The sequence below is a fragment of the Pinus tabuliformis genome, chromosome 5_1 (genome assembly GCF_031772625.1).
Source record: "Pinus tabuliformis cultivar Carrire ecotype Pingquan chromosome 5_1, CPIR1, whole genome shotgun sequence".
Lineage (NCBI taxonomy): Eukaryota > Viridiplantae > Streptophyta > Pinopsida > Pinales > Pinaceae > Pinus > Pinus tabuliformis.
The window spans coordinates 51,833,761-51,849,632 of record NC_142305.1 but is presented as its reverse complement, the minus strand read 5'-3'; the positions used below and the strand labels follow the sequence as shown (position 1 = coordinate 51,849,632).

Below are 15,872 nucleotides of genomic sequence, written 5' to 3'. Positions count from 1 at the left end.
CTGTTTTTGTAAAGACTCTAAAGACCAGACAGTAATAATGTACTTAAATACTCTTGTTTTGGCCCTAGGTCTTGATTCTTATATTAGTGGAGAATGGAGATAATTTTGTTTTGGTTCATAAATGTTATGATACTATTTTGATTCTTCTATTTGAAATTTTAAAGTGCTATTTAAAATTTGACGTTTACCTTTTGTAATGCAACCTTATTAGTTTTTTAACAATATTAATAGTTCAGTGAAGAAACTGCAATGACAAGCTTGACGAAGAAAGTAATACTGAATTTCCATTCAAGGCACAACATTCTCTAGTATCCATATTTAGAATATGCATCATTTTTCCCCTAACTTGCTAGTTTTACCATGATCAAAGATATATGATACTACCCCTTTCTTGTTATGAGTTTCTGAGGTTCCTCTGGTTTAGAACTGCCTGACGAAGCATGTCAGAATGGTGTTCCATGGGACATGATGTGATTTATACATTAGGTTTTCAATTTACTTTCTTTTGACGGTGTGGATGGTCTAATGAGGTTTCTAAATCCTGATAGTAATTTGTACAGGTAGTCACGGCAATTCAGAAAATATTGTATGCTGAAGATGATAGTGATTCTGTACTTTCTGAAGCTCAGGCCATAATCAACAGATCGGTCTTGCCAAAGAATGTACCCAAGGGCATTGACGAAACCAGAAGGTCAAAGGGAAAAAGGGAGATGTATAAACGTAAATCAGCAACTAGGGCTGAGATGGTTAATGGAGTATCAAGATCAAATGATTCTGCAGGGCAGCATTGGGACTTATGAAGATCAAATAATAAGAGCACAATCATGAACAATGGTCAAGTGAATTTTCTTCTGTACTTGAGTCTTCGGGCCATATATTTTTTCTCATTATGCGCAGTAAAATAATATAGGTGCAAACCTATACCATTATGTTCTCTTTCCAATGAATGTGAGAGTTAGCTTGGCCTGCAGATGGAAGAATTAGCGTGGACATCCTGTGAAGGATGGTTGACGATGGCTTAATTGCAATTAAGAGCATAAACTACAGATTGAAAGGAAATTTGGTATTGGCCTGCTACTCTCCGAGGAAATGTGTTTTCAAGTCTTCGGTGTGTTGAGTTGCCTTCTTTTTTTGGCAGGATCCAGCAATTATAATTTCTTTTATTTTGAGTTGGTCAAACAGTAGTTTGATAAAAGTTTTTATGTGGAGGGTATAGTCGTTGACTTCAGTGAAGTGTTTCATTGCTCAGATACTCATATGATGTAATGTTCTTGGTGCTACATGAATATGTATGTGATTTTGGTGCAACTCTGATCTCTAATGGGATTCTAGACGTAGACATGGATCCATACATGTTACAATGCTGCTTATGTCTGAGACGATCAATTCTTGAATTAAGTAGAAAGATCTGTTGAGCATTTATTTCTCTTCAAAGAATAAAGCTTATCAATACTTGACAGGGTGCCACATGAACACGTGAAATAGAACAATACGTAAATTATTTGCATGCAAATCATCTTGATAGAAGTTCACTGCAAATGACAAACGGATGGTCACAAGTTGGCAAGTCCATGTTTCTGGGTTTAGGCCTCTAGTATTTGCAAGAATTAGTAGAAATATTGGGAGCATAAGCTTTTCTTCATTAACGAGATTGGTTATTTGTGAAGATTATATACCTAATTGAAAATTTTAAACCAATAATAACAAGTGTTTACAGACAGTCAAGTATCAAAAGTGCATTTATTTCTTGTTAAGATAATGCATTTATTTCGTGATAGCTTTCATATATCTAGACTTCAATGTGGAATCTATTGCCCGACATTCCATAAAACCATTTCTCATGCAATCCTTTAAATCCCACCGAAGAAAATACAAAACAGAGATGCCCTCCTACCCTATTTTCCATTCTAGTAATCCATCTATGATAGTATAAAGGATTAGTGTTTCTAACTATAATCCTAAGATCTCCAATCTCTTTGGTGTCTCCTACCATCTTTGATCTACTAAGATGATGCAACAGATGTTTATAGCCCACTCTACTCTAGATTGTGTCTTCCCTCTGATTACTTTGGCTTGCATGAGGAAGAGTTTCCTCAATGATAGAATTGCCTTTGCTGTCTTGATGGTTAATGTCTGCTCTTAATTGAATGACATATGAAATCTTTATATTCAACTCGTGAAAACGAGACCATCGGGGCCTGTAAATGCTGTTACAACTGTTCTTTATAAGCTATATATTCTTGGACCCATTCCTCCAATTCCTAATCTGTCCTCGTGGATGCGTGATAAATTTCATCTGGCTCATGGTAGGCAATGGTTCAATTTCTGTGGAAAGCCCGAATTTGGTTAAATCTCTAGAAGAACTCTCTACTTGTCCATGGTCATAATTTTTTTGTTCCAGGTTGAATGGCAGAGGTACAAACCACAGTTTCTTTGAATTTTTCAATTAAAGAGCACGCCCACGCTACAGAAGTCCCAAGTGTGTGTGAGTCTTCAAAACGGGGTGTACCATATTTGAAATGACACACTTCTGGGGTTAATACAGCTGTTCCTGGGAATGCCAAGGGATTTATCCCAGAAATGTAAAGGCATTAGCAATGGTTGTGATTGGCTATCTATGGACAGTTCTTTCAAACGTTTTTTCGTATGCTCTATCAGAAGCTCCTTATTATACCATAGATCTTTGTAGTTGTGGGTATTTTTTAACCTTTCTCTGTTGGTTAAAGTTTAACCTCTTTCTCCATTTTTTTTTGTTTGAACTTCATTTGGCCATGTGAATTTGGTTTCTTTTTCACATCCGGTAGTGGATAACTAAATTGGTGGAGTTACTGAGTTTGTTCACGAATATCTTATGGGAGAACTGCTTTAAGTTAATGGTCGCCAAAGTGGACTCAACAAATATGGGAAAACCTCATGATGTGACTTGTGGGACACTTAGCATCTAAAAGAGAGTACATAATTTGAGGTATTCAAACTACACATTAATAACTAATACGTGACAAAATATCTCTAAGAAAATTTCACCTATAAACTGAGTTAATAAAAAATATGTGAAATATTAAATTATGCTGACATGGTGAACAGAGAGAAATACTAAGTTCGTCTGACATGGTGAACTGTTTTAAGTTAACGATTCCAACCTACTCTTGCAAAAGTGGACTGGACTCAACAAATATGGGAAAACCTCATAATGTGACTTGTGGTACACTTAGCATCTCAAAGAGAATAAATAATTTGAGGTAATTAAACTACACATTACAAATATGGGAAAACCTCATAATGTGACTTGTGGTACACTTAGCATCTCAAAGAGAATAAATAATTTGAGGTAATTAAACTACACATTAATAACTAATATGTGACAAAATATCTCTAAGAAAATTTCACCTCTAAACTGAGTTAATAAAAAATATGTGAAATCAAAATATCCATCCACATATATTTATATTAAAAGATCTCTTACAAAACTAAGAGAAATATTAAGCTATGCTAGCATGGTGAACAAAGAGAAATACTAAGTCTGTGTGGCATGGTGAATACAAAGAATGGAGAGTTATTTAATTTGACTTTGGATCAAATCTTTTGATAATGAAAACTTCTTATAAAGTGAAAAAGAAATTTGATCTTCTTGGAGCTTGGTATATCTATAGTTAAGATGGACATAGATTGATATATTTGAAGTACTTATTAAATTTTACCTGAAAAAATTTACTCGACACAACGTTTCAATTATGATATCAATTTATATAATTTTTTTTATTTGGATAAAATTTACCTCACACAAAAACATTTTAAAGTATGATATCAATTTACATAATTTATATATCTGAAATACTTATTAATTTTCACTTGAATAGAATCTATAACATTTTAACTATAATATCAATTTGTATAATTTATATATTTGAGATACTTATTAATTTTTACTTGGATAAATTTTACCTCACACAAAAACATTTTAACGACATATCTTTAAGTCATTTATAGTTCATAAATACTTATTATAACATTCTAAACCATCATATTAATTTATTTAATTTATATATTTGAAATGTTTTTTTTTTTACTTTGATAAAATTTACGTCACACAAACACGTTTCAAATATGATGCCAATTTAAGTAATTTTTGTAGGCAACGCTTTATTTTTGTAAGCATTCCAATTTCATGCAACATTTCAGGTATAATGAGAGTTGATTGTGTTTATTCATTTTCACATTTTGAAAAATAATCTTATATGATTTTTTACATTACACATAAATTCTAATTTAACATTTTTGGGGGAAAGAGGTCTTTGTCATTTTATAGATAGGTTATTTATGCACACCATGCACAACATTGAGAAAAATCGTTCCCAACATAGCTAAAACATCTGACTCCTCAGATCCATTTACTTGCCTTTCTTGTTACCTTGCTTATGAATGTATTGCCACTGTCCATTTACACCAATGGACCAAACCACTCCAACCGATTGTCATATTCTTACCTTCAACTGCCCTTACTCATGCACCAAGCTGCATCCAAGTCTTACCTTACCTGTTGGGTACCACACAACTCTCCCCGAGCTCCATTAATTTCCTCCTTCCCCAACCAATTCCCAATATTCTCAAAAAATAAAGGCAAGACCAAGAAGGAAACAAGAAGAAAACAAGAAGAAAACCATGGAAAACCAACAATAATACGATGCCACAAATAAAGTGGCATGGCCATGAACAAGACGCAAACAAAACCACAATCAAGCACAACAAATCACCAAAATACCAAAAGCACAAGATTGACAACAGACGCTGTGACTCAATCCCCATGGTTCCTAGTGCTTCCAAGGGAAATCTCAACCCTACCCTTCTCCAAGATTTCATGGTAGTCTCTTTTCCATGCAATCCCCTGCATCATATTTCCATAAACACATAATTAGCAGTGTGTAAATAAACATAACAATACACCAGTTACCTTACCTTTTTGTGTCAAGCACATTGCCTTGTAAATGAACACATCCATGCCATCTTTCAAGGGACTCCAATTCCTTTGACAAATCTAGCCATAACTAGAACCCGCTGTTATATTTGTCAAATACATATTTATGAATATAGCACATATCCTCATAATGTTAGACAAATTCAAAGTTAAGAAGACTTCCTGTATGCAAAGCACTCATTCGTTTGGAATTAGGGTTTCCATATATAGCTAAAGGAATTCTTGCCCATTTTTTTTTTACCTTGCTGTAATTGAGTCTTACCATGCACTGTCACATCACCCCGCTATTAGTTATGTAAACAATTCAACTATTACCTTGTCAAGCTAATACCGAGCATGTTGCCTTGCAACTTCTCACACACGTCAGTCTCACGTTCCAAAGATAAAGACATCATGTACATTAATTTGAAATCAACATTTACCAAGTCTAACAACCATGTAATACTCAACAATCAACTCTCATTCATTTGTCATAATACATAATTCTACAACTATCACCTACTTACACTCAAGTACATATCAACTATCTCAACATATATGTATTAGTACAACCATCTTAAACAAGATCATTTCAGCAAGAAATCTTATAGACACATACTCATATCATTCAATTAATCAAACATTTATACAACATATAGACGCCATAATAGATACCAAACACTCAAACACCAAATAGATGAAAAAATCAAACATTTAAGCACAAAGTAGATGAAATAAGCAAGCTCATACCTTAACGTATCTCGGGGGAGGCTATCTTGTCTGCACAATCAATCTAGTTAGTATGATATAACTTCACAACACATCAACTCAAACACAAATAATATCATGATATCCATAACAGTGACTAACTAACATGTTTACATCATAGGCTCATAAACAATTATCATCCATACGTAGTAATCACATCTGCACAATAAATCTAGATTAGTACAACACACTATCACAAATAAGTTGGCTCATACCTGAATATTGTAACCATAACCATTTGCATAGGCCAATCCAGGTTAACACAATACATATAACATCAATATCTTAAATGCAATAGCCCTAATCATCAAGTTAACTAACATAAAACAACTACAAGTTACTACCATGCATGACTATGCAACACGTGTGCATGTGACTACACTGATCAACTAACATCTAACATGCATGTAACCACAACAACAATAGAATGAAAAGTATACAAGTAACCCTAATTCATATAACAACCATTAACCACATACCTGCATGCCTAACATACAAATCTATATGATGATATGCTCTTACCCCAAAGTCTAGTGTTTCAAGCTCGCTTTGATGATCTACATCTCCTACTCTTTCTCAGTCAACACATTAGCATCATAACATAACAAAAACAACAGGATGACACAAACTACATACAATGACCTCACAATGCATGTTTGACCTACTATACATGCATAACCATAACCCTGAAAATGCATGCATAACAACATATATACACTGACATGCATAACAAATGCATATACAACCATACACTCATGACGATTGTTGGCTTGAGGGGGCTTGACCCAGGTTCAAAGTTATTTAGCCAAACAAATCCCTACACTATTGGCCCTTTCGGCATCAACCCGTGGAGCGCGGACTGAAGTCTCACCCAAAGCAGTATGGGGGGATGCTGGAACCAAGTTTTTGCACCCTTGAGATGTTTGAGGTGTCGATTTATTCCAACTGTGCTTACCTTCGTTTAGGTTACTTCGCACACTATTCTAAACTTCAATAATCTATTATAATCGCCTTTCGCATAGCCCTAACCAAGGGCTGAGAGGCTTTCGCGCTGCTATGGCAGCGAATTTCACTATTTCCCCAGACTACACTGTGAATCTTACTTATCTTCTTACAGATGTTAGTCAACTTTGCATAAACATATATTCTATCTGTATTCACTTAATCAACACATTCATACATATTTGCGCATCATATAAGCATTAAAAGTGCAATGTATATTCAATGTAATAGATGCATAAAACAGGAAATAAATACGCAGACTGGATATGAAACTTCTCTTTATTAATGCTCCAACTGTTACAGACTCGACTTACCCTGCGCACTCAGTTGTAGGGGTCCGCGCACTCAACTGCGGACTATTAGGCCTCTGTGCACTCAGCTGCAGAGCCTTCTCCTACTCTACGACCCAAAACTAGACCTTACACTTCAGATATGACTCAACTCTCCATCCTTAGATCCGTTCTTCCATGATTCTCCTAACTACTTAGAGCCTCACTTTATTTATACAATTCCATGGTCCGTGGACCATGGGTAGATCTCTACACCCGACATTACAATAACAAAATTGAGGGTGGAAAACCCTATGACTCTTTTACAAGCTACGTGCTCCGTGCCCACAAAATGCGGAGTCTTTACATTGAAGTTACAATTTTTGACCAAAATTTGGGCTCTAAGCCCCAAAAATTCCCTTGCGGGATCCCGCGCCCAACAACGGCACATCCCACAACAACACCATCAACCTTCACATGACAACATCACGACAACCATTATCAACACCATGCAAATGCAAAAAGCACATGGACTACAAGCATAAGGGACACATATGCAAATGACATGAATGCATGACCAACACACCACCCATCTAGTCCGAGGGGCAAACCATGCTCTGATACCACGTTGTAACACCCTCCTCCCACATCTACCCAAGTAACTGGCCAACCAGGGTAAACATGTGACGAGAGGCTACTATGATGGGATTCAACCTGCTATGTGACCTTAAGGAAGTGGAATCGACGAAAACAAAGCATACAAACCCTCCACATTAGTAAGAGGACTCTCAAGAACCATCCCAACCTCTCAGGTAACCAGCCCTTGGGTCCCACTGAGTTTTTATACCAATTAACTCCCAGACGCTCCCATGATATGGGCATGCATGCATCTAGAAGGCTTTGGACGCTCCCACAACATGTTTTGCCAGTATAAAATGAATATTTTGCTAAGTGTTGTGCCAACGTCCCCGAGATTAGCGCCGTTTTTTAGGCCCAAAGCCTTGGTTACTACCCAGAACTAAATGACACCTTCAGAACAAAAAGATAACAAGGGAATGATGATGCAAATGCAATTACTTGAATAAGGGCTTCACTGGACCCCTACTAGCCATGATAGGAATTTTGTCAAACATATCACAAATATGTAATCTACAGGTGTAAACAACAGATCTAAGTATAGGGGTCTCATACCTATCTGAGAATCACTAAGAGGCATTGTTCCCTTATATCATTAGTTGCATTATCATCTATTAGGTCATATATACATTTTTCATTCATCTACAAATCAAAACATGAGGAAAGACATACATCATCACTATCATAATACATGCTTATAACCATCATAATAAAAAAATAAATATCAAGGAAACATCAGCCATAAAATCCACATATAAACTAGTACATTTATACATAATATATTAAGGAGAGAACCTCTTATTAATGAATGCAAAATCCAACCTGGGATGGAACTACCACTTTCCACCCAACCATAGAATGGTTGAGCCAATTCTCTCTTCAACCATTCACCCCCGTGCCATATTCCAAGCATGAATGTGGGACTCAAACCAAAAGAACCAAATAGGCCATCCCGAGGCTAAACCACCTCACTCTCATCAATAGAAACCAAGCTTTCGTGTAATCCATCCCAGATCACTGGGCCAAAAATTAAACATGTAATAACAGGCTTTACCATGATCTCCACCAGATCATTAGGACTAAACAAGCATGGATGCCACCAGATTTCTCCACCTACACCATGAGGAATTTTCATGTCTCCTAGTCTCTCGGGATTTACCAAAATCCACACCGGATCAGTAGGCCCTAAACCAAGACCCACTCTCTAGGCTTTACTGCATATCACATCCCAAGATTACTAGGCCTGATGGAGAGCACCCACCTCTAGGATTTACCGTATATCTTGTCGTTCACCAATCAAGGATTCCTAGGCTCACCGAGGTACACAATACTTGGCTTTACTGCAACCCACAGTCTGGTTCAGGGGTCACCAGGCCAGTGGCTTTACCAAAATCCACAGTTTCATCCAAGGATCACTAGGCCACGTGTTCTTTCTTTTGGAGATCCACCTCACTCAGCTTCGAATCCATCTGACAATCCAGCTCAACCAAAACATGAGAACCCCATCACACCATGGCTATCTGGAAATGGAAAGGCTAGGATGAAAACATTGTCACACCTAGCAAAATCCATGCCATAAAAGCAAAGAACCACATGTAATACCATACATGCCAAATCTAGCAAGGAAAACACACATGGAAATCGATACCTGCAGAGAATATTGTTGTAGCTTCTTGATCCTACTCTTCCTTGCTTGCTCCTTCCTTCCTCTTGCCTTCTTTGCCTTTCTTGATCCAATGCAAAACTTGAGCAAAAGCTTGCAAACTCATCCTTAGAATCCTTTTTATTAATGAGGTGTCTATCTTCTTCATTTTCTATTATTTTCCTCCTCACATGCAACCTGTGACCTTTCACCCTCCTTTTCTCTTAGTTTCCTTAATTTCATAAATAAAATGCTAATTAATGCCTCTTGCCTTTCGTAATCCTTTTCTAGTTTCCTTAGCCATAATAAATCGAGTGAACACCCAATAGGATTTTTTTCCCAACATTCAGCTTGGAATATGTGTCCCATCACCCTGGTCTTATAGTTTTATATTTACATGGATTTTTAACCAAGGATGTTACAACTTTGCAACTTCCCGAGTCTTGCCAATTTCTATCGTAGGTTCATGTTAGGATTCTCTCATATCACTTGGTCTTTGATTCAAGTCACTAAGGGATGAGAGAAAACAAAGTTATTTTGGTATGAATCCCAACAGAAGGTGTTCGTCATGTTGAAGCTTCGCATCTACTCTACACGAGTTCTCACATTTACAGACCTACAACAACCATTTGAAATTGAGACATACACCTCCAACTATGATATTGGTGCAGTTCTTACCCAACAAGGGAATTCGTGGCATATCACAGTGAGACACTTTTGGATACAGTCCATAAGTATCTCACTTATGACAAAGAGATGTATTCCATTGTGCAGGTCTGCCAAAAATGGAAACATTACATTTTGGGGAAAGAAATGGTCATCCACACAGACCACCGACCCCTGTAGTTCATACAAACACAAGGAAAGTTGCAGAATGATTGCCATAAAAAATGGTCCACATATCTGCATCAATTACATTTGAACATCAAGTACAAGAAGGGCAGCAACAATAATGCCATAGACTATCTCAGCCAATCACCGGTTATGGCATTGACCATTGTGCTCGATTCTAATGGGCACAAGACTTTGGGATGGCCGCATCTTTACAAAAGATATCTAGAAATTTGGCAACACATACCAGATGCTCCAGGAAGGCAAGCAAGTTCAAGATTTTCACCTCCAGGGTGCACTGTTATGCCACCTGGGACACCTCTGTGTTCCTTCAAGTAAGCGTGCCAAGATGATTTCGGAGGCACATTACAGTCGGGTCGTTGGACATTTCAAAGACGAGAAAATAGTGGCAGTGATGTAAAAGTATTTTTATTGGCCAAAACGTCGACAGGATGTCGGGAAGTACATCAGATCCTACACTGCCTACGCCATTGTGAAACCGACGATCAAGAAGCAAGGCCTATATACTCCTTTTCCTACTCTTAGTCATCCTTTGGAATCCATCTCCATGGATTACATGTCAAGCCTTCCTTCTATTAAGAATGCAAACGATTGTGTTTTTGTGGTCATCGACAGGTTCTCTAAGATGGCCATTCTGGTGGCCTGCAAAAAGAGTATGACCGCAGAAGCCATTGCTAATCTCTTCTTTGAAAGAGTGTGGGTGCACTTTGGATCCCATAGTCTATTATCTCAGATCGGGACAATAGGTTTCTAAGTACATTTTGGTTGAGCCTCTAGTCAATGTTGGATAACAAGCTCACTAAGTCCACAACCTTCCACCCCTGAACTAATGGTGAAACAGAGGTCATGAACAAGATGATCGTGCATATTCTGTGCATGTACAACTCAAAGCATCCTCACACATGGGATGAAAACCTCCCCAATGTCCACTAATGATCCTTAGTAATGCAACAAGAATTCTGGAACTCCCAAGGCTACCAACTTTAATTATCAACACAGGGTTCATACAAACTTAATAGGTATCGACACTATATGCGAAACATACAATATGTCCTTATTTTGTTGATCTGATGTAATGGAGTGAATGTCATGAAATCAAAACCTAAACTAATTGCAAAAATGGAATTTTTATTCTAAATGGAAATGCTACTTGCTCAACTTGTAAATGCTAAATAATCAATTCATGAAAGGAAAAAGGTTAATCTACTTGCAGAAAGAAATCTATTTTATCTTACATAATTCATCAAACTACCAATTAGAATTGCATGTACCATCTACTTACTTCACACTTGCTTGTAAATCAATAACCTACTTGCATCATACTTGTGATAAAGAAACTAAGTCTACTCTATTTTTGTAGTGAATGAAAGGAAAGGTTGGAGTGGCTTAGGAGCTTCCCATGATCATAAAATCATATTTGATGGTCATTATTCATCTATACTAAGTAATAGTTGCAATAGGGGTCAAAAATAATGGAGGAAAGTGGTGTTACAGGTTTGCTACAGGAAGTTACAAGTTTGCTACACGAAGTTATAGAATTTCTACAGGAGGAGATAACTCACCGAATGACCAAGTAAATCAAATGAAACTGGACAATTTTTGTTACTCATTAGGATGTCGTAGGTCTCCATTCCAAATGGAATCACTCTAAAATACCCTAGGTCACATGTGTTAAACAATAGTAGAAAATTACTAGGATAAAATATGGAAATTTGAGGACTAGTGAGCAAGTTAGCCTCTCAAATTCCTAACCTAATAAAGTGAAAATGAAATGGGGTAAATTTTGTTATTAAATTGAATGTTTTTATGATCTAATTCAAGTGGAATAAACTCAAATTAATCTCATTAGAATGTTCTAAAAAATAACAGAAAATTACTACTATTTGCTACAAGGGACTTCCAGAAATTTTATATTTGTGAATAAGTAAACTAATCCAAGTAGCTCAATGATGTCTATGACCTTCCAAAGTTGTTCCAAGGATGAAATCATGCTTGTAAGATTGTAAATAACCTACAAAAGAACTCACTTAAGCCATTTAACCCAATCCCACAACAAAAAAATCATCAATACTAAATGCAGAAATAGGAAAAACAAGAACAAGAGATGCATGTGAATAAGAAGTGAAAAGAAGAAAAGTAAATTATACAAAAGGGCTATGAGGCTCCTAGGATGGCCAAGCCTAAAGAAAATCAGTCCTATGAAGGATACCAAGCTTTAGAAACTAAAAATGGCACAAAGCTTCGTTATTTGAATAAATCCAATTACATCCCTACTAGAAATGAAAGTGGAGTTGCAAAAATACAAGTTTTCTCCACAAGAAGACTAAGAAATACATGCCTCTAGAGTAAAATTCGAATTTGTACTTATAAAAAATGATGAGTAAGCATTCTCCTTGAAAGGAGGAAGCTTTACCCTCCAAAATCGCTCAAATAATGGATATGGTTCCCAACACTAGGAATCTGCGTTAAATGACAGGGACCACATTCCTAGATTTTCTCAATCACCGGAGCTCCAAACTTTGTGCAATAATTTCATGATATCTTGTTTATTTATTATCCAATATTGATTTTCATGTAGTAGGGAGAAAGTCCCTATATTATCTCCTCCTCCAAATCTTCCTAATCTGCCCAATATTCTCACAATATTCTACAAAAATAAATAATATTAGGCACAAATATGCAATTACCTTTAATCCTAATGAACATATTAAACCTAAAAAACATTACTAAGTTTTGAAGGAGAGGTTTAATATAGCCTTCATGTGCCTAAGAAAGGTTATATGGGCCTTAATTTGTGTCTAATTTAGAGGTCCATCATACGCCCCTACTGAAATTATTGCTCATCCTCTAAGAAACCTATCCATCCTCACCCTGTTTTTCTTCATGTATGCTGACATGTTTCATGCTTTGTTTGTTGATATATTTTATGCTATTTCTACTACTCTTCTTGCAAACTCTTTTAATTGCATTTTTTCCCTATCTCAGTTTCCCAAGGAAGCCCTAATGTAGGTTGAGGCTGGTTCTTTCTCTCAGGTGATTCTTCAACTGTAATGAGTTCTATTTTTTAGGGCAACACCTTGATTTTGGTTAATTTTTTTGGCCACTTCGATATTTGAAATTGATTGCAAACTCAAGTTCAATCTCATCATCATACCCCCTTACCTTTTCAAAGAATCCCATTCGGTTGCACTTTTAGAAAATGGTAAGCACATCAATTGCAAGAGTGAATTTTTGGATTATTGGCCTTGACACACCATACTATCCATCATTTTCTCATTAAATTCTAGAATTGAAAACACTTAACATAGATATATTTCTTCTTACAAAGGGATAAATAATGGTGAATAATCTAAAGCAAAAGAAAGGAATGATGTGATGACCAATCTACTAACTTGGATACCTTTCACCCTTGGAGAATTTACCATTATGCAACCCAAACTTCCTGGTGCAAATCCTTTGTAGCTGTTGGAATATCAAAGTTTAACTTGTTAGAAATTGTTCCTGTACTATCTAATTTATTTCTTCCTACTTGTTCAATTACTTAACAAGTTATTTACAATGTAAATACTGAAAATAAATACAAGTACAATATCAACACATACAGATCATCAACTAAAAGTAAACAAGCACACAAGTGACACCATTGTTTTTGGACTAATGTCCTTGGAAAAACCCAATGCAGGAAAACCGGTGCAACTATTCAGAGGGTTTTATTATTATGCAGTTTCCAGGATACAACCTGGGTGCCAGAAATGGCTCACCCAACAGAGAATTCCCTTGGTAGTAGTACCTCTCAGTTGGAGATAGATATTCTGGCTAAATCACCGGATGAATGATCCCACAACAAAAATGCAGCTTCTACTACTTTGCGTCACTCTGATAGGGACTGCGTCACCTATCCGATTCTCCATCTCCCAGTTTGTCCCATGAAATCCTCCAGCGCTGCCTCTAGGCCCTACGTTAGCTTCTCTGGCTTCTACATCAGCTTCTAGAGCCTCTACATATGCTCTTAGGCCCTCCGCGTCTCACACGCTGGTCTCTCTGGCTCTGCGCAGCTCTTGGCTGCCTTTGCGTGGCCTCTAGCTAGCCCTGCATCAACCTGCGCGGCCTTTGGCTGGCTTTGTGTCAACCTCTCCCGGCTCTGTGCTGCTCCTCCTGGTACTAACTCTGCCTCTCTACTATGTATTCACTACCCCTCAGCTGCAACTCAGATCACTGATTCTATCTCTCTTAGCAAACTCCTCCTCTTATACTTTTCTCGTTGGTCCATCAATGACCGAGATTAAATCTCTGATCAATGGCTAAGATTAGATTTGGCTTGATCCATGACTTTTGGACCATTCTAACCCAGTTTTATATTAATACCCATTAATATTTTATTTTTCCTAGGTTTAGACTTAGGAGCTCCATTAAAAATATTAATTATTTTAATATCTCCCGAAGCGGTTAGAATCTGCCCAAACCATTTCTGGGTCTTGGAGATCTCATGTGCTTTAGCCTTTCCACCAATTTTCAAGGCTAGAGAACATCTGATGTTTCTTTGTACCTTTTTGCAATTAATTAATCATCGTTCAACACCCCAGTAACAAATTTTTTATCAAGGAGCTCTCTTGTAGTACTGCTGGTACTCTTGTAGCACTATTGGTACTCCTGTAGCACTTATGTTCTTTCCTGTAGCAACTTTGTTACTTCTTGTAGCAGCTTTGTTTTCTCCTGTAGCATATTTGTTTGCACCCTTTCCATTTCCTTTGAATATTTCCTTGCTCCCCAAGGCTTTAGGGTGAAATTTTCCTTCCTATAGCACTCTTATTAACTTCCTGTAACAAATATGTTCTTCCTATAGCAGTGATGTTCCTTCCTGTAGAAACTTTGTTCTTCCTGTAGCAGTTTTGTTCCTTCCTGTAGCACACAACCTGAATCCTATAGAAACTAATATTTTCATGCCAAGAGGTGGTGGGTCCACCTTTTATTTCTTATTTTATTTTATTTTTTTGTCGATTTTTATCCATTTTTTTTTTCAAATTTTCTCTATTTTTTCATTGCATGCAAAATAAACTCAAAGTGCTTTAAGGTTAACTGAGTTAGCCCTCACCAACCCCTTCACACTCCTTTTCTTCCATCACAACTAATTGATTACATCCCACCTTCTCATGTCCTCTTCACTTATGTCTTGTCCTCTCCCCCATGTGCAGGTGTCTTGGTGGAAAAGTGAAGTTAACTAATAGATAAGGCCAAAGCTTCTATGCTACAAAGTTTGACTATAAAAAAACCTTTTCCTTCATACACTTACAACATTTTTTTGAGCTAAAATAAGTCTATAGGATAGGTTTTGAGGATTGCATACCTGACCTTACCCTTGATATATTTTTGTAGGTGATATTGAGGTTGATGATATGACTGTTATGAAGCTACTACTAATGATCTTGAAGTTGCATGTGATAATCTGTTGGAAGTCCTATTGCTGATAGCCTTGAATCTGGAGGTGTTCTAGGTTTTTGTTGTTGTTGCTTCAAATCATTGACTAAAATGTTGCTGCTGAGCTTCATAACATGGTGATTTTCGAGGTATTGAATTCCTTTGTTTGTTGATGCATAGGTCTTCATATCATGATGCTTTATTTTTAATTTTTTAATTTTTTTTGCAGGCCTATTTCTAGTGTTCAATATGCTGTTGTTGGAGTTGATGGATGACCTTACATATGCTCTTCAAGGATGGTGTGGCCCTTCTAAGATTCAAGAATGGCCTCATGATG

The 15,872-nt window shown here is 36.8% G+C and overlaps 1 pseudogene across 1 annotated transcript in view; it reads left to right on the top strand.

Moving 5' to 3' along the window:
* Positions 1-828, top strand: part of LOC149163414 (microtubule-associated protein RP/EB family member 1A-like) — a 79,579-nt pseudogene extending 78,751 nt beyond the window's left edge. The window contains exon 8 of the transcript XR_016260610.1: positions 561-828. The product of XR_016260610.1 is annotated as a microtubule-associated protein RP/EB family member 1A-like (transcript). The remainder of the gene's footprint in view (positions 1-560) is intronic.
* The last annotated feature ends 15,044 nt before the right edge of the window (positions 829-15,872 follow it).